The 19,928-nt window shown below is 39.1% G+C and overlaps 1 protein-coding gene across 4 annotated transcripts in view; it reads right to left on the reverse strand.

Annotated features, from left to right (window-relative positions):
• The window catches only part of FHOD3 (formin homology 2 domain containing 3), a 372,140-nt gene that overhangs the window by 289,636 nt on the left and 62,576 nt on the right, over nt 1–19,928 (reverse strand). The gene's annotated exons all lie outside the window — the stretch shown is intronic.

Raw genomic sequence — 19,928 nt, forward strand, 5'->3', positions numbered from 1 at the left:
TTTCCAACTGGAGGCTGAAAATTTAACCATTACTGAAATAACAGTTGAGTAATTTTCAGACACTTTCAAAGTACAGAAATGTGTTCCCATGACTTTAACCAGAAGAGCAGCAGCTGATGATTGTTTGTAAATTGAACTCTTCCAATCAGGTTGCTAAATAATGACATCAATATGTTAAATGATTATTAAATTTTATATTTACTACTACCTTCAGAAACACAGAAATACATAGGAAAGAATCTAAGTTACCTAAACTCTGAAAGTTGGAAAAACTTGTGGAAAATATGAGTATGAATAAGAAAGAATGGTGGGAGCAGAAACAGCATGCGCGAACAGATCCTACCTACCATAGTATCTAATGGAAAAAGAGCTTTCTCATTTTCCCCACCTTACAGTATATCTATTTTTTTTTAATGTGCCTTATTTCATTTGTTACCTTTTCATTACTAGATTCATTTGTTACTTTCATATCCTCTTTATTCTTTTTCAGTCATTGAACAGAATGTGCCATGCTACTAAGTAACAATAATGTCAAAATCAGATGGCAAAACAAAATGTGACCAATTTCTTGGGATCAAACACTGAACAGCTTTCAAAGAACCCATTTCTTCCTTGCTTCCGGCACATGTTGAGAGAAAAACTGCTATCTTCATCTCTGTGGTACTGGTAGGAATAAAGATATGTAGAGAGTTGAGGAGAATCTGAACACAATAGAGACATATACAGAACTAGATATAGAGTGATTGATAAAACCTCAAAATGGAACTATGCAATAGCTTCTGATCTCATCATAAGAAATACATTAGTCAAGGTAATAAATCAGATATTTTTACTTTACAACACTCATGAAAAGGGCTAACAAGTAGCTTGCCTAGATTCTCCCTTACCAGCTAATCTTGCCTCCTTACAAACCACATTCCATGTCTGCATTTCTAAATACTTATTGCAACGTCAGAAAAAGATCTGTACTGATTTAGTGAACAGCTTGATATCTTCCCAAAGAAATTTTAGCAATCAAGATGATAGCTATGGATAGTAACTAAAGACGTTGTGAGAAGAATGCACAAAGGATTCCTGTCTTTAGTTCAGGTGGTTTGTTTTTCCCTCACCCTGAATTCTGGCATTGTCATGGACTATATATGAGTTTCCTCGGCCAAGACTTTGAAAAGACCACTATGTATCATTTATTCAGCTTGAATGAAGAAAATGTAGGTTGGCTAAGGATTTTCTGTTTATCTATTTTGCATCACATTTCAGTTTCCAGCTTTCCAAAAGCTTCTAGATTGCTGGACTTGGTCATCATATTAGCACTGTAAAGACAATACTTAAAAACAGTATATTTTAAAGCTTCAAGTAAACTTACTAAAAATTAGAAATTCAGAGACCCTGACATTCTGCCTAGGCATCACAGTTTGTTTCTATTCCTGAAAGGAATACTCAGTGTGAATATGAATTCACTCTATATTTTTAGTCACCCAAAAAGCTCAAACACAATCCAAAAAAAAAAAATTAAACAAACCACCCACCCCATCCCAGTAAAATTAAAACTGAAGTGTGCAAGAACAAAGCAAGTTCAGAATTTAGGGGTGTAATCCTTTGAGCTACAGCATCTAATTCATTTCAATACAATTTACAGTTGCACATTTACAGACAGTGCAAACCACACAATCTAAATATTAAGACACTGAAAAGATGCAATAGTGGCATTTTTCAGCATAAAAGACACAGTAGTTGTGAAATAGCTGGTACATGTTTTTCCCATATGACAGACTCCACCTTCACATTACACATACTCACTTGAAAGTATAGGAGTGCTTAACTCAATAAAGCTCTAAACCTGTTTGTATTGTTGCACACTGTGTAAAGAGAAATTCCATGGAGTCAAGTACAAATCCTTTGTTTTCTCAAGGTTTTCAAGACAAAGAGCCGCAGCATAATTAGGAGTTGAATGGGTAGTACAGTAAGCATTCTCATGCACATATTGGAAATATTTAATAAACACACACAAATTACTTCCAGAAGAAGGAAGAAAATTGAGAACTGCATTCTTCTGCATGAAGAAGTATGCTATACACCGTTTAGGTTTAGGTATTTTTCAATCCTACAAAGCCACAATTCTCTCTTGAAAGGTGCAAAATTACTGCAGTTTGGTGGTATGTCAACTCAACTGAGACCCTCATCCAAAGAACGGCAATTACAGCACAAGAGTGCACTGAGCACAACTGCTGAAGTCTGTCCATGTGCTTAGGGTTATTTATATGCACCAGCACCCTGGGGATTAGACTCACAACACAGATCACTTGCAATCTCTCTGGGTAATTATATAGTGAAATGATGACAACTAGGTCACTTAGGACATAGAAACTTTTGGGCATGTTCACTACAATTAACCAACATCTAATTTTCTCTTCTGATTTTAAACTGAAAACAAGTATCTTGCACCTCGGTCCAATTTTTTAATGCTTTATTAATGAAGTTGATGTGAAAATAGAAACAAATAAATTTAGTGTGCTATTTTGAGAGCTTTCTGCTGAAACTTTCATGTTAATACAGAAAGATATACATGGTGCTTTATATATATATACACTCTATTAAATACATAAAAATTTAACAAAAAAAAAGGAGTTGAAAATCTTGTAGAGGGTGAGTGCTTATACACACCTGGGCTGCTTTTACACAGTACATTACACATTTGGGAAACACTAGTTCTGAAATAACTCTCCAGTTCATGTACTTGCTTTTCCAGTCATGCTGCCTAACCAGCAAACACAACCCACTGCCCCATTCACTAGAAATAACAGCCTGACATGGAAAGGTGCAGGATCCCTCCTTGGCCCAAGGCCTGACAGCCATAGCCAGATATGCAAATGAGCAAGATTTCTCAATTTCATTGAACCAATGGTACCACCTTGAAACCAGCAGTAGAACATTTTCTGACCCATGGTAAATCATTACCATACCCCCAGAATGAAAGACATCAATGGCAGGACTTTGTTGAACAGCATTTTTTTTTTTAATTTGCTGTGTAAGCAACATTGCTAGATGTGACAGGCTAGATGGAGAACTACAGCAAAGCATTTCCATCAGTTGATTTTCTGGAACCTCTCTTGACAGCTAAATTTGCCTTTGATAGCAGCTGGAGTTGTTTTGAAAGAAAAAAACTCCAGCTTGCTCCCACTAATCATTCATTGCTTTGGTTTACAAAGCAGTTTTGGTGTATGCTAAACATATTTCTTCTTTTGGACAGAAATTAAACCAGAAGTCTTGATCCAGACACACAACAAATATGTTCTAACTCCTAAGGATAAAGTGAAAGTCCAAATCAATGACTGGTCTTTTATACAGCTGTGAGTGACACATAAACGAGGGTGAGAGCATCCAAGGGCCAACTAAATGCAATTTGAAGACTCTGAGTTGTGTATATATAATAAAGAGTTACAGGCCTCCAACACCAATCATATCAGTGTCAACATTTGATCATACCTCACCAAATTACACATTGATTTGCACATAGCTAGAAACTTGATTCTAGAGATCTATTTATGATCAAGTAGGAGTCAGGACTAAAAAATCCAGCTTTTAAAAGAACATCTTAACACACACATACTGTAAATAAAATCTCCCACTTAGATACTCTCCAGAATTATTGATAGATCTCAGAATACAGTAGGCCAAACTTTGCCTCAAAGTTTACAAAATCATGAATTAGTATTTTAAATAAATCTAACAAGCAACTAGTACTATCAGAATCAATAAAGAATCTACTCTCAAACCAGTTACATGACAAATCAAAACTAATTACACTGCAGTATGCATTAAAAAAAATCCATTGTTCAAACTGTGTTATCATTTTATGAATATGACAGTTTCCTGTACAGTAAAATTAGCAACTGATGAAATAGCCACAACAAGCAGTGATCAGGGATAGTATTAGTGTTTAAATATAAATGTTTCAAATAATGTGCACAAGCTCAAAAATCTCTAAGCAACAGATGCTTACTAGGTTTCTGCACTACAGAAAGCCTACAGATACCTTTTCTGCCCAGACCTCTCTAGGACTCAGAACTTAAGCAGCATGGACTACATGTTTCCCCATATCACAGAATGCTATGCCTGTTCCCATTTTCATCTGTGCAACCAGAGGAGACCCAATCCAAGAGAGATCAGTCTCTGCTACTGAGAGAACGTATCTCAGCAAGGCCAATTTTGTACTATATACTACTGAGAGCTGTAATGACAATGCCACCCCTCTGACAAAACTCTAACATTCAGTAATAGCTTAAAATTTAAGCTACATTTTATTACTTAGTTACTAATATAAAGACAAAAATCAAAATATGTATTATGGAATAAGCAATGTAACTAAGTTCAATGCTGATACTATAGGAAATAAATATTCTCAACACTTCAGCACACAATTAACAACTGAAGGACACAGCCCAACATATTCACTTAAAGAAAGAAAACTAAATGAAAAACCCTCCTGTTGCTGAGGGCCTCCTATGCATCCCTCCTGTGCTCAGCAAGAAGATACTGGTAGACAAGTGCTTGTCAACTCACCAGGAGTGGGACCTTTCCCTGTCACTACCCCACTGTGCATCAGAAAACAAGAATCATTCCTGCTTCCCACTGGAAAAAAGCCTTTCAGACCTCACTTGACCCCCACAGACAGATTTCAGCCTGCACACCTCCTGCATGTGGCCTGAGGCACAGGACACAGGGAGATGTAGGGATGCAGGCTGTCCCCACCACTCCCAATAGCCTATGCACAGTCTCAGCCACCACGCACTCTGTTTTCATCCATCACTGGCAACACTTGAAGGTCTCTTTGCCCCAAAGGATGACATGACGTTCAAAACTGAAATTTGTGCAGAGCTCTGCTCCTGAAAATGAAGCACTGGGACACCACAGGGCTGTGTTAACTTCATGTCAGCAATGCAAGGACAGATGTTGATGCTGGGTTTTAAATCTTGTTGTATCTTTACTCAATTCTTTGTTAAAACTGCTAAGTAGGAGCTCTCTTATTGGATACTCCATGTCTTATTGGATATTCCATTTTGAGCTTTAAGAGAAGTCGTACCTGGTGGGTTTTAGGGACTGTTAACACCAAGGAAGAAGACAATTCCCTTTGGTATGCTGACCACCTGAACCATCTGTTAACCCTCATGGCAGCTGTTCTATGTATAGGCTTGTGAGTGGTGACAAAGAACAAGCCTGTTAGAAAAACAAGTATAAGACAACACCACTGCTGCATCCAACTTTAACTGTAATTGAACTTTCCTCCATCTTAACCTGGCTCCATTAACTCAGAGATCTTGATTTCCTTCGATAGGCACATCAGCCCACTAGTATCCATCAAACTGCTTCAGCAAGGAACAAAATCTGATTACCTACATTTGCTATCCAGACACAAAGAAACTAAAAGGGTTTTGAAGGAAAAAAAAATGAATTTAACTATTTATTTCTGCTCACTCTAATCTAAGATGTATTTCACTAATCTGAAAAGCTAGTAAGGGAAGAAGCAATTTAGCTGTAACAGGACTCTCTTGAACTTTAGTAACAGAATTAGCAGATAATTAGGGTGCCTGATGTGTGGATCAACAAAAAGAAGTATTTCCACAAAACTTTAGAGAATTTACCTTTGAATATTTACAGAACTGTTGCGTTGCTGTGGCACATCAGTATAGAGCCACTGCAAATTCAAAAACTTGTTGATTTTGAATGAGTAGCAAGCTCTTTGGTCTCTTTAGAAAAGAACAAACTATTTCAGATAATGAAGAGAAATCTTTACCTAGCATAAGGGTCTGGTGGGTCTAGTCATCTATCATAAAGTTTGTCAGAGTTATGAAATGAATAAATCAACAGATTTTACAAAATAGGATGTACAAGATAATGAGTTGATAAGTAGCAATGCAGATTTTATAGCAAAGAACTTACTTATTCCTTAGTTTTAGCTATCAGATTCTCTTATAGTAAAAAAAAATGTGTTTTTTTTTAATTTATATGCATTAAGCTTTTAAAAATAATCAACCTAAACAAACAGACCAGTAAAATCAAACAGTAATGTCACTGCCTTTCTCTTTCTTCTAGAAGAACCTCTCAAGGAGCTGACTCTTCTCATCTCAAGAGAAAAATCTCAAGCGTCCCTTGCTTTTAGAGAATGACAAAAAAGTAAGAGGCAATGACCTGTTCTCCTTCAAATACTGAGATTTAACTAATGTCCTCACTTACTAACTTCTTTCATTGCTGTCCCCTTCTGAAAACAGGAGTACAATACTTCTCATAATGCTGAACATGGATGTACACATAACTGCGTATGTACACATACCTACAGGTCTCTCTTTTTAACAGGTGATCCCTTTTTAAATATCATAATCCTTCCTGAAAGTGGATTAACAAAAACACTACTTCAATGATTTTGTATTTTCTATCTGATCTCCAAAACATGATCCAACACCATTGTATCCTACAGCCAAAGGAACTGAATTTATAATACTGTAGTCAAAGTGTATTTAGCATAGCAGCTTCACTATGCAGCTGCCACAGAGTAATGTGAAGTTAAGTAAGAAGCTTTTATAAATAGAGCTTGGGGATCCCCTGTCCTGTGGAGCTTGAATTTTTATTTGTTTTTCTTTAAGCTGTTAAGACAGAAATAACACGGGCAGGGAAACATAGCTGTTTGGAGACAACAGCAGAAACTTGTGTGCCAGCCAGATTGACTGTACTCCTGCTGTCCAGGTGGTCCAAGAGGACACTGAGTAACCTGGCATAACAAACTCTGCCTCTGGGATACCGACTCCAAGGAGGAGGAGGAGAAGTGGCAGCTCAGCACACACCAGGACACACACTACCTGCCATACACAAAACAAATCTCCTACAGATTGCCACTCTGGTCACAGCAACGTTTCAAAGCTCCAGTCCGGCTCTTTAAGAAATCTTTACTGACCCCAGCCCCTGAAGGATAACTGCTCTTCCGGAGCGCTTTCCCTTCAGCCCACAGCAGAAGCAAGGAGCCAGCCTAAAGGAGGCTGCAGAACACAGAACTGTCAGGACAGCCACAAAAAGTTGGCCTTAACAGTGAAAATCAAGCTTTGGAGGAGTAAATGGTCCTTGTAATGCCTGCAACCATCAGTTTGCAACACACTATTTTGCATTTCTCTCAGCCTTTTATTTAAGACTTCCACAGAAAACAGTTCTTTGAAAGGCTCTATAAGGCATTTCAAATTAAAATAGAATACACATGGCTGTGTACATCTCTTGAAAAGGGGTAATAGTGAAGAGATGCAATGAGATACAATGATCCAGTGAGCTGCTAATACCTGAATACATGAAGTCATCATGCAACAAAAAATACTGACATGATATAACTAGATAAAATTTAGATTGAAAAATCCTTAGCAATATTATCCACATTCATTTAATTCTAGGATCACATACACAATTTCACTCATTTTCATTTCAAGTAATAATAAAGCCTCTCACCTTCCCAACACTGTAGCCATGTCTAGAAAAGCTCATGAAGGAACACACAAGTTATATTTTAAATATACTGTATCACCACTCCTGCCTGGTTTGCCATACAAAGGAGACAATATTTTTATTTATTTATTCGTTTATTTTGATTGAACTGTAGAGTATTTTGACTGCCAATCTTTTGTGTATCAATACAAAGAAGAAACAGATTTCTATAATCTGGTAAACTGAATTTAACAGAGGAGAAGTGACAGGGAATCGAGAAGGAAAAGAAAATAAATGAGGTTAACCTGAGCTGAACCTCTGAGGTAACACTTAACCGATACAATGGCCACCTAGAGCTGCCAACAGAAGAAGAAAGTGCACAATCCAATGCTTGACAACCAAGAGATTTATGTTTTGACGTGGCACTTTTCCTGCAATAAAGTGCCTGCTGGAGGTACTGGCAGTAACACATGGTTTACCTCCACAAGACATCCTTGGCAAAAACCTCTTTTTGGAAAGATAGTCAAACAGTTATATATGGTCTAGACTCAGGTTGACTCAGAGAAAACTCCAATGTGTATGCTCGTGCTAAAGGTTTTCTTGCACAGTCTTTATACTCAGTGGATAATTTACAGCTTTTGGTAGCTACTGTCCTAAAAATAAAGGAGAGGAGGGGAAGGGTTCAACAGTGCACTGTATCACCCATCTTCAGTTACAGAAATGTAAGAAAGTTAAAATTACACTTGTTAAATTTTTATTTAATGAGAATTTTCTCCCTAGCCCTACATGTTGATAGAAGAAGCAGCTGTTTTATCAGTCATCCTTAGCATCCTGTGAGTGACACTTCTTTCCCAGAACATCATCAGCAGGTTAGGTACAAGTGAGTCTGGTAAGCTTTGCCACTTGTTAATATTGTCTAATGCTTGTTTTTATAAGACCCTACTTTTCACTGTTTTTTTTTTTTTTGCCAAACTTTAGCCATCTGTTCTGCTGCCTGTCCCCTCTTTTCTCCTTCCTGGGAGGAAAAGAGGCAGTCAAGGAAAGATAAGAAAGGGAAAAATGGTTCAGTCATGGAAGAAAGAAACTTTACTCTGTTCCTTTTCTCCTCTACCAGTAGCTAGAAAATCTATCTACCCAAAACAGAAAAACTTGGTGGCTTCTAAAATATATTCCCTCCAGCAACTGAAGTTAAATCTGAGTTTTTCAATGTCAAAATACTTTTGATGCCTGCAAATAACTGAGAAAACCACTGTCAAAATATGAGTTCCCACAGACAACCTCAACCTTCCCATGCCATCCATTAAGGCTGTTCCAGCTGTGTCAAGAAGTCCATGACACAGATTCACCTAAGTCTCCCCAGAAACCCTGCACTCAGCCCTGGATGCCACACAGCAGAATTTGACAAGAACCTTTCTGCAAACTGAACACAACTCTAAGACTTTTTTGCCGTGCTTAATTAAGGAACAAATCACATCTGGGAAATGCACTGCCCACCATCACTTCTAGGCTGTGATTACATCTGTCAGTACTTCACTCTGCCTTTAATTGCCTGCAAAATGGTGAGAAGTGTGCCACGACCTATGGTATTTACTGCAAAGGTCCTTCTCACCCAACATCTAATGCACACAGCTGTCTGAAGGAGCAGAAGCTAAACTCCAGAGCAGCCTTTTCTTCTTTTACAGTATGCATGGCCAAGAAAAGATACACAGAAAAAAAGTTTATAATAAAAGCTTTGAAATCTACTGAAATGCCACACTTCCTAACTTTTTAAAGTTTAACTCTTAACCTTAACTGTTTTAAGTATTTTTTGGATGGGAAATTAGGCATTTAAACTACATATACCGTTCTACATTTCTGTAGTCAAAAAATGAATGCTTTGAAGCAGAGATTATACTTTTCAAGTATTTGGAAAGTACCTTGCACGTAAGCATATAAAATAAATCATAATAATAATAATAATGCTTTGTTTCTACTTTTATACTCCTTCCTTTTGGTGTTACAGCCAAAGACCTCCAAGGAAGGTTGCTGTTGATTCTAGCCCTAGTCATGTAAGTAGTATCATGCAATGCATTTGTCTCCTGCCCTAATTACCTTACTGTGTTTCAATCTCTTTCCCAAGCAGTTCTCTCTGTCTGTTGCAGAAGTATTTTACCTCTGCTCAACTGACCTGTCCTCTAGGAGTGAGCCTGTATTGAATTAACTCAGCTTCATTTCAACCCAGGTATCTGTTCACAGCAGCACTGAAAACTTCCCCAGTAACACTATCATTTTTTTCCTAAAGCAATAAGGAAATTCAAGTGTTCCATTTGGATATGAAGGTGAGCAAGACCACTGTAACATAAATATACACCACTTATACACCACATTCTTTATCCTCAGAAGCTGGCATTCCCTCAGGAAGGGAGGGAAGGGTGAGTTGGTCAGGTTTTATCTCCTTGAGTTAGCTTAGTAGCCTCGACAGTATTTCTACATCCTCAAATTTCCTTTTTGATGCAAAATAATCTATTACAAGCCCAGAGAAAGTTCAGTGAATTTAACTGCCTTTACAGCTGCTCCTCTGGAAATCTGCTGCAGACAGCAGCATCCAGCACCAATCCGTGTCATAATTTGCCCAAGAGAAATTGCTTGGATTCAGAAATTCAAGACTCATGGACAAACTCATAGTCTCTTCCTTCCCACTACTCTAGACATTTTTCCAGTGCTTCTAAGTTATCAATATTCAATGAACACATGCCACATGCAACACTCTGTTGATTAAAATCAATGCAATGAAAATATACTCAGCATAAAACTAATTCTACAGAATCCCTAAAGGAGAGCTGCTGCTGTACAGAAATGTTCAATCTGAAATTTGAGCAGGAGACCTTAATTATGACTTTGACTGCTGATCTCTACCCCAACTGTGTTTATCTTAATTTTATTCCACTCTCAGATTCCACCTTGGAAGTTTCTTGTTGCTTTGAACCCAAAATCTACAGAGCAACAACAAAGGTCAGCAGAAGTATTTCACAGCTCTACATGACTGAAATGACATACAGGCTGTACCAGCTTCTCAGCTGACTTACAAAAGAATTAGTTTGCACAGGCTGAAGATCTGATTCAGCACACTCAGCTGTTCCCAAACTTTGGATGCCAAGACAGATAAGCAGTAAATATATCTTGGGCTGCAGGCCTAGCAGAAATTCACTTTTATCCCAGATCTACAGGGTGAACTTAGAAATCTGTAGATGAAACTGAAAGCAAAAAGAGTGGCTGTTGCAATGTCCATGTATATTAAGTAGGAATTTTATAGAGGAGATTATGAAATGTGGGATAGCAGAGTACTGCTCTCAGAGGATGCCCTTGCCAGTCTTAAATCCTTTCATAGAGATTAGCAAAAAAACCAAACTTGTCTAAAGTGATTTTTACTAGACGTGATGTAGTAAACCAACTTTAATACAGAATGGTGCAAAATAGCAGTGATTTCCCAAAGCACATTCTTTATGGCACATAGTTTTGAAACCATGCACAAATTTTCAAATTAGCATCCATAAACACCCTTGTGCATAAAAACTAAAGCAGCAGAGCATTCTTTTTTCCTTGTGGAAAGCAATGCTTTTACCTCATGAGTCGCTTTATATTTCTGATATACAGATAGCAGATTTGCAGACATTTTTTGAGTTTCCACAGCAAACTGATCTCCTCTGTACACAGGGTGTATCAGCTGCCCTCCCTGCTCCTCAGTAATTGCCCTCAAAACCCCCTACTTTGCCACTGTGGGTCAGATTTACACATGCAAACAGTCTGCAAAGCTTTAGGATTTTCAACCCATATCAAACAGGAATTCACAATGACTGAGCAACCAAGTAATAAAACTGAAGTCGTCAGCACATTTCTTGCTGGTGAACAAGTACCAGTGACTGAAGTGCACAACTCTAAGACACTGCAAAGCAGAAAGGGAAGAAAAAAAAAAAAAAATACATCTTCAAATAATAGGTGCTTGACAAATACAGGGACTGATTTCAAGATAAGCTAATGTCCCAGAGCTTCAGCAGAAATTAATGCAACTGTTTCTGGCTTGAAATGGGAAAAATCTGTTCAGAGAGTGAAGATAACAGGAGGACAAGGAAATCAGGAGATTTAAACCATGTTAGGTATAAAGCAGGACAAGGAACAAGTTTCCTCAACAGAACATTTTACTGGTTTGGATAATTCATTCCCAGTTTGCACAGGTGATGCAGACTGCTTTTTCTTAATCCTCTGATATGTAGCACCTACCTGAAAAACATTCTATTTTTTTAAACAGGATGCTCATATTTTTTGGTTAAAATTGAGGAACGTATAAAACATATTTTAGCACTGTGTTTGTAGTCCATCCCCCTCTTGTGCCAGGACACAGACTGTGATTATTCCCAGGAATCCCACTAAATTCTGGTGGATCCAGCAAAGAACACAGTCTAGCAGAGGCACTGGTGGGACTGAGAGGACGGCAAAATGTGGTGGAGGGGCAGGAGGTAGAAAAATCCCCCTTGGAAACCACAACCTGAATTTAGCTAATCCTCAATACACACAGGGTCCTCCAGCTTCCCCAAATCACCAAACTGACCAGGAGGAAGGAAGCTATTATTGTATTTAATTTTGCTTCCCATGTGCTCACAAGGCATGACATTAATGGTTGGGACACCACACTGACCCTTCTTAAACCCTAATTATTAAAAGTCATCAATAGGCTCAACAAATTGCAGGGCCTTTCCAAACACGAAAACTTCCTCAGCAAATGTCTGCAGAAAATTCTTGCATTCAAGCCTTATGAAAGTACCATCATGAGGGAGAAGAGAAAAAAACCCTACAAGCACCATATCTTTGGCAGTTCAGTAAGTAGAGGGGAAACTACAGTGACAGAGGAGTGGTCTTATTTCTGATAAGGTAATGAACTCATAAAGCAAAGACCTGTTTTCCGTCAAATTATACTCATTATTCTTACTAAATAACATTAATTGAAATTTACTGGTGATATTCAAGTAATTTTACTCAAATGATCTCAAATTTCAGCCAAACACAGCAAACCTTTTTTCATGAGTCTGTTATGGACTCATAAAAAATCAGTGATGAGCAAACAAAAAGAGGTATTAGTTACATTTTGATTAGAATGAAAAACAGATGTGTGGTGATTAATCACATTCAAGTTAAGACAAGCCCATTCTGGAACAATGAACACAAAGGTTAGCTCTGGCTCCTTCAATACACCTAAACATGCATCAGGGTACACCTTCATTTCCACATCAGAAGAGTTGTATTAGGGCAAGCTCAGATCTTTGTTAACTCCTCAGAAAGTCCACAGCTAAAATCAAATCCCATTTATACTTACAAAATTTTGATATAGGGTCTAGTGAACCGATCTGATGAACAGGCCCTGTGCTGATTACCATGATCACAAAAAATGTGAACAAAAATGTTACATGGAAAGGGAGAAACATTGAGTAGAATGAACAAAGGAGGTAAGAGTTTCAGCTGTGAAGAAATGACAAAGGAATACCCAACACTTAGTGGGTAATAGAAGAGACAGATGAAATTCAATGCACAGCAGTTTTACATATTTGGTGTGGTTTTTTTTGACTTTGGGTTGTTTGGTTGGGGGTTTTGTGGGTATTTTAGCAAGGTTTTAAAATCATACAAACCCTCAATATAGTGATGGCCTTGAATTGAATTTTATCACTAAGAAGCTGCTCTGATGATACAGTCCTGTAGCAACACTGCTTCTTAGCTTCTCCAGAGCAAAATGACCTTTGAAATTATTTTAAAAGGAACACAAAGAAGAATCATTAAAGTACTGTTAAAAGAAACTGTGTACCCACATTTTCAAAAGCAATTACAAGTGAGTCCCTGAGTCTCAAACATTATGCATACAGCTCTAGCTCTTTCAGTTTTGCTATTAGTCCACTTTGCCACAGCAAGTAACTGTTGAAATATTTTAAGGAAGCATAACAGCAAAGACAGTCCAGTTTGCATTGGAGCCTATTGCACTGGACACCCAGACCATTCCTAAATACTTTACAGGCCTTTCCCATCCTTTATGGGGATTTCCGTTCCTTAAAGAGATGATCTGGTGAGGAGAGATAGCTACCGAGCTTTCAGCAGAAGGCTGAAGGTGACTAGCAAACTCCTTTTCCAATACAGCTACAGGGAATAAACTTCCAAGTACAAAAAGAAAACAAAACCAAAAAACAACCAGAACATAACCCAACAAAACCAACTAATCAAATAACAAAAACAAACAAACAAAAATCCAAACAAAAAACCCCAACAACCCCCCCCCCCCGCAAAAAAAAAAACAAAAAACCAAACCAGAATACCTCTCCCTCACCCAGCTCCCAGCTGCAGTTGAATTGTTTGAACTCATGCTTGTGATATTTTATATACACTAAAAGTTTGAAGGGTGCCTCAAATGTAGCTGGGCATGTTCCTAGAAGGAAAATCTACAGAGGATGACAAACTTCATAGACAGCACCTTGAAGATACCACCTTTGAGTCTCTGAAGCGCAAAACTGCCAGAGGATGGAGAACACACTGGTGTTCTCCATCCTCTGGCACTCTTCTCCACTGTCACTCTTTTTTATATTGTTCACTTCAACAACTCAAACTAGCTGTTGCAAAGAGAAGTAGGATTGGGGAACTGGCCTAAGTGAACCTTTGATCTGATCCAGCAAAGGCCTTTTTCTTACACAGCCCATTTGTGAATCACTTCATGCTTGCCCACTCTTTTTAAGAGGGAAGATGAAAATCAATCAGAAGTTATCCATTGGGAATAAGCCAATTAATGTCTGTAAAATAACTCTGTACAAAATAAAACAATCACCTTCATAGTATGTGCTTGCAAGCCTATTTTATTTCATCAAAGCACATAAGCAAGACCATGCATTCACAACCTTCCTACAAATAACTGCTTCCTGAGGATGCTGGAGTTATTTACCACAACATTATTACCTGCTTAATTTTCCAAATATGCAAACCTGTATTGCAAGAGGTGGATATAGTATTGTTCTTTCTACTTGGTTCCTAGGGATTACAAAGTGTTTTCCCTTTAAAAAACAGAAAAAGGTTTTATGCTTTTACCTCACTTGCTAGCAAGGAATGCTCCCACAGATCCTGCCTGTAGACTGTCTTCTACCTGCACAGCTTCCCCAGGCAAGAGACACTAACATTTTTCCTACTGCACATGCAATTCAGCTGCAAAAGTGAACAGTATTCAGGTTTCAGGAGATGATCAGAGAGAAAGTACACTTAAAGAAAGGCGGCACCTAAAAAAAAAAAAATTCCAGGCTGGAATTTTCCAGAGCTGAAAGCAGAGAACCAAGTGTCTCTAACCAGCATTTGTTTTGCAGCTGTCCAGAGGTGTTCATTCATTTTCTGTGAACATGAGAAGCACAATATGGCCTTCCTACTCATGCAGCTCAGATCAGCCAAAGTACCAGGCAGCTACAAAAATCAAGAGAACATGGAACAAAAAACATAAGATGGAGAAAACTGGGCTATTTGCTAACACATCTTTAATGAAAGTTTTATGAATCAAAACTAAAAAGAAATGCCTATTTTCAGGAAAACCCATTTTTCCAAGAAATTTTATCTCCTTATATTTGACCAAGAATGTCAAAGAAATGAGCCTGGAAACATAATCCTAATTACCTCATAAGGGAAAAACTAATCCAGTCACTTGGGCACGTGTGAGAAATCTACAGAACATGAACATCACCTTGTCCCCAGTGTTTTGTTCAGGCTGATTAAAACCCCTGAAAGCCACAAGCAAGCTAACCTGCTTTTTCAAGCATGAGGAAGTGCTTTGGGAGCCTCAGGTTCAGGGGAAGATGCCAAGTTCTCAGTTGCACACACACTTCTCACTGCCCTATGAGGACCGTGGGATTACTGAAAAAGCACTAGACCAACACAAAGAGAGGGACTCAGCTGCTCAGGCCACTGCTTTGGACAGACAAAGGCAGGGGTGAATGCTGAAGGAATTTACACCAATTTACACCAGCAAAGAAACTTCCTTGTAACACTAAAACGCTCAACTTCAAATTGGATATAGTGCTCAAAATGACAAACACACATCTGCAAGCAAATGCTCCATCCACAACAGCTACTTTTATTCTGAAATGAGAGGTTGATGTAAGTAAATATAAGAGGTTCCCTGCATAATTCTGATGTTGCTTAACCCCAAAGTGTTCATTAAAAGAAAGGGTAGGCAGATAGGAATTTGGGCTCTTCAGCCAAACCGCGCTACTGTTTTTCTTCCTGGAGAAAACAAGCTAACCTGATAAGAAGTACTGAGGTTGTAATACATTTCATGTACTATCAATGAAGTAAGAAAAAAAGAAAAATTAAAAACAATGTTGTCATGCATATGCAAGCATGGGAACAGCAACAGTACAGACAGACCTGAAGAGGTCACCAGGACGTAGTTGGGGCGCTGTAATGCTGGCTGTCATATCAAGAAGGCAGAATTGACAGGTGTAAGTCACAATTTCACTATCTACCAACCAGACAGGGTAAAAAGGGTGAATGCTGACATGTGCCACAGCCACCTCTGATAAGGTATCTCACTTAGATGCCCAGGACATTCAGCTGCCCTGAAAACAGATCCCTTGTTTTTTCAGCGGAGAGAAGGCAGGTACAGCTGCAGGCCACAAAACTACTCTCTCTTCCTTATTATTCTTTAGGAACACAGAAAAGATCTTTCCAGCTGGGTGCTGAATGCCGAAGTACAGCCGAGTTGACCCTCAGAGGCAGGACAGGCAGCAGGCCAGGGCTGCCTGACACCAGCCCATCTGTCAGCAGGAGGCACAGGCAGGCAGCCGCCTCTGGAAACTGCCAGCTGCAGTGCATCAGGCTCAGAAGAGGAGCAGGCAATGCCAGAAAGTTACTCTTTGGCAGCAATAGGAGAGACACAAAATGAAAAGAAATCCCCTTTTTAAGCATTCACAGCTTGGCACATAACAGGCTCTGCAACATGGGAAGCTCCTTGCTTCCTTGGAAGGCAGTCATGTCAGAAAGACCAGAGTAAAACTCTTTATCTTCCCTCTTCTCCTGGGAAGGCGTGTATCTGCACATCTGACCCCTGAGAAACTGGCTGGTACAAGTTATCAAAAAGCACCATCTCATTTGAGTGCAAGATGGGTTTTTCATAAGGGTAGAATGGACCAACTGTAACACCAAACCACCTTTTGGGGCAAGGGTTTGCCCAGAAAGTCTTGTGCACCAACGCTGATAATTTCTCTCTCAGTCTTAGCAAAGCTTTCACTACGCATGCAGAGCAGACTCCACCTCCATTTTATTCCATATAATGGGCTTTAGAGCCAATGGAGGTAACTCACAGCCTGAATCTCTGAATCCTACCCTTACTTTCTTTCCAGTGAAACTTTGGAGGAGTTACTCCAGCAAGCTATTCCAAATTTACATACACAAATTATGTATTAGATTCTGACAGGATCTAGGAAAAAGAAATCAGTGTAACTATATTCAGAGCTTGGCAAGGAACCAAACTTCAATAAAAAGCTGGGATCATTCGAGACTGACTATCAGGACTCTGAAGACAGAAACCAGAAATGGGCAATGGACCACATGCATACCTCTCAACCAGGCAATTTGTCTCCCAGATCTGTTCCCATTATGGTCAGTGGAGCAAGAGCAATCCAGGGCAGGACCATAACTGAGATGCTCCGGTGTGCCCTCTGGGCTGGTTCTGCTCCCCATGACAGAGGAGGCCTAGTGGCTGATGCAGCAGCCAAGCAGCATGTCTGGCATCACTGGGAGGCTGACAACAAGAGAAACCCTGGCAGTGCTACAGCAATAAACCTTCACCTAGAAACAGATTTTCCCAACATAGTTATAACCAATTTAAGCAATATGAGAAAGAATAACTCCGCCTGATGACTTGAAGCAACCTGGCAGCTGAAAAAAGGCTTGCAAGGGTCTTATTGCTTTCCTGACTCAAAGAAATGAGGGAAGAACTGAATCCATGCTGTTTCCTTGATGCATTTGGAGGGTTTTTTTTGCATTGGAGGGTTCTCTTGAGGCCTGGATGGTAATTTTTTACGGGTTTTTGGTTTTATTTTTAAGAGTAAGACAAAAGGTTCTCAGTCTTCTCAAAACAGATACAATCACAAAAATGCTTTTTCTGCATAGCACCTGCTATTTCCTTGTTTAGCTTTTTTTTTTTTTTGTCTTTTCCTACTGAAAAATTTAGAAACTGGGAATTTCTGTGTTTGAACTGCTCCCACTTCCTGCCTTCCCAATTAGCATCCCCAAGGGCCAGCTGGAAACAGTACCCAGCACCCCAAAGTAACAGGCAGCTAGTCAAGCAGGTACTGCCAAGGCACAGATGGTCCTTTAGGTCCTGCTAGCTGGTACCAGATTTTATGCATTTTAGTGGCTTAAAGCAAAAAGATTCAGTCTCACAGCTGTTAGGTTAGAAAAACTCCTCCCAAAGTCCTAGTAAAGATCTGCAAATGACTGAATGTCAGCCTGACACATGCACTGTACAGAAGGGAAGACCACACACAAAAGCAGCAGTAGACAATATAAAACAGGAAGACCATGGTGACAGCAATGTGCAGATCACTAACCTCAGGGTGAAAATCCAGGAGACTCAGTCACTGGTACCAGAGTGTGTTGTCTAGGGTAGCTATAGGTGCTTGTTATTCATCACTTGTACTCACCTTGTGTCAAAAGCACAGCATGTGCTCACAGCCAGGGCTTTAAGAAGCTGTTCAGAGTACCCCTGTAGTGCCCTTTTCCCAGGTTACACCACCCCTGAGAATACTGCAGTAGTACCTGCCTATTCCAGCAAAGATATAGGGGCGGATTTTATTCGCTCACCCATTTTTTCCAGTTCCAAAGTATTTTTAATGTACTGTGAATTCTAACATATTGGTATTAATAAAAATTACTAAGTTGCAATATACTGCTGTTGAAGAGAATAACACAGCAGAACTTTCTTGAGAGGGATTTGATACAGGTTTGCTGTTTAGTTACTTATGGTGCTAGACCTTTCCTGCAAACATACCCATGTTTTCTATGCCAAGCTTTTCCTAAGTGCAACACCAAGAATTTCAGCGTAACAACACGGTGGGGGGAAAAAGGTAAGGAAGCCTCCTGATGTATTTGTGATGCAGCTGCAAAGAACCACTCATGCATGCTCTGAGCAGCAAGAAGCAGAAAGGCAGTCACAGGTGGCTGCCATCCTGCCAGCATCACCACCACCCTCCCTGCCCAAAACAGCTCATGCATCCCCCACACATCGCAGAATAAGCCCTACTGTTGAAAGGGCTGAGGAAAGCCCCAGCCCCTGGGCACAGGTCAGATCAGTCCCAAGCCTCCTCCCATGTCCCATGCCCAAGCTGAACGAGAACCCTTCCACACTCTCAGCTTTATTTCACACAAAATCAAGGAGAAAGCAAATGTCTCCACAGGCATTTGATTCTGAACAAGCTTTTAAGTGTCCACTGAATCTGAATTTAGGATTATAGGAAGAAGTAAGGAAGACATCCAACATTTATATTTCACTCCCCAGAATAGAAACAAGTTAACTGGATATGCCAGTTTTTAGACATTCTGGCCATTCAAGTTGATGTGTAAACCTTAAAGCCATGGGGAGAAATAAACCTGCAGAAATAGGGCCTTTATTAAGTAGAGTTTACCAACACACTCTTCTTCATGTTTTAATAGAAAGACCAGAGCTAAATATTTAATGCCTGAAAGGTTAAAAGAAACCTGATACATAACTTCATACATACCAGACTTATCTCAAACTGCTAAATATGAATTGACATAGCTTATGACATCCTACATCTTACAATAGCATGCTGCTCAGCCACAGTAACTGTTGGGGTTCTAAATAAGGAGGTTGTAACTTTACCTCTTTGTAGCCTAAATTTTTATGTTCCTTATTGAGTCATAAGCAGGAAAAGAAAGCCTTAAAGAAGATATTATCATTATTAAAATACAGATGCTGCACAGAAAAACCACAAGAAAACCAATCAACCAGCCAACCAAAAACAACATCAAAACCAAACAAACTCTACCCTCCCCTACAAACAAAACACCCACACCCACAAAAAGGACAGCTCATACTTAAAAACATTTGAAGACATGAAAAGTTGTGAAATAAAGCTAATTTTCCACGTTGCATAATATTCCAAATTAAATACTGCCATCTGCCATCTCTCTCTTCCCCTTTTCCAGACAGGGATACCATGATTTCCTCAATTTCATCAAGCTCATACAAGTACAAAAACCATAATGAAAATGAGTGGTGCTTCTTCCGCCATTCATGAACACATCTGACTATGACATGTTCTGAGCCCAAAATAAGAATTTCATCTAAATGCTTCCAGAGGTACTGTCACAATATTCTTCATTAATAGTAAACACTTAATTCTTGAAACTGGGTCGGTGTTGTGTATCTCACTTGAGAGTCTTAGAGAAAATGACATATA

The sequence above is a fragment of the Fringilla coelebs genome (assembly GCF_963513975.1).
Source record: "Fringilla coelebs genome assembly, chromosome: 1".
NCBI classification, from domain to species: domain Eukaryota; kingdom Metazoa; phylum Chordata; class Aves; order Passeriformes; family Fringillidae; genus Fringilla; species Fringilla coelebs.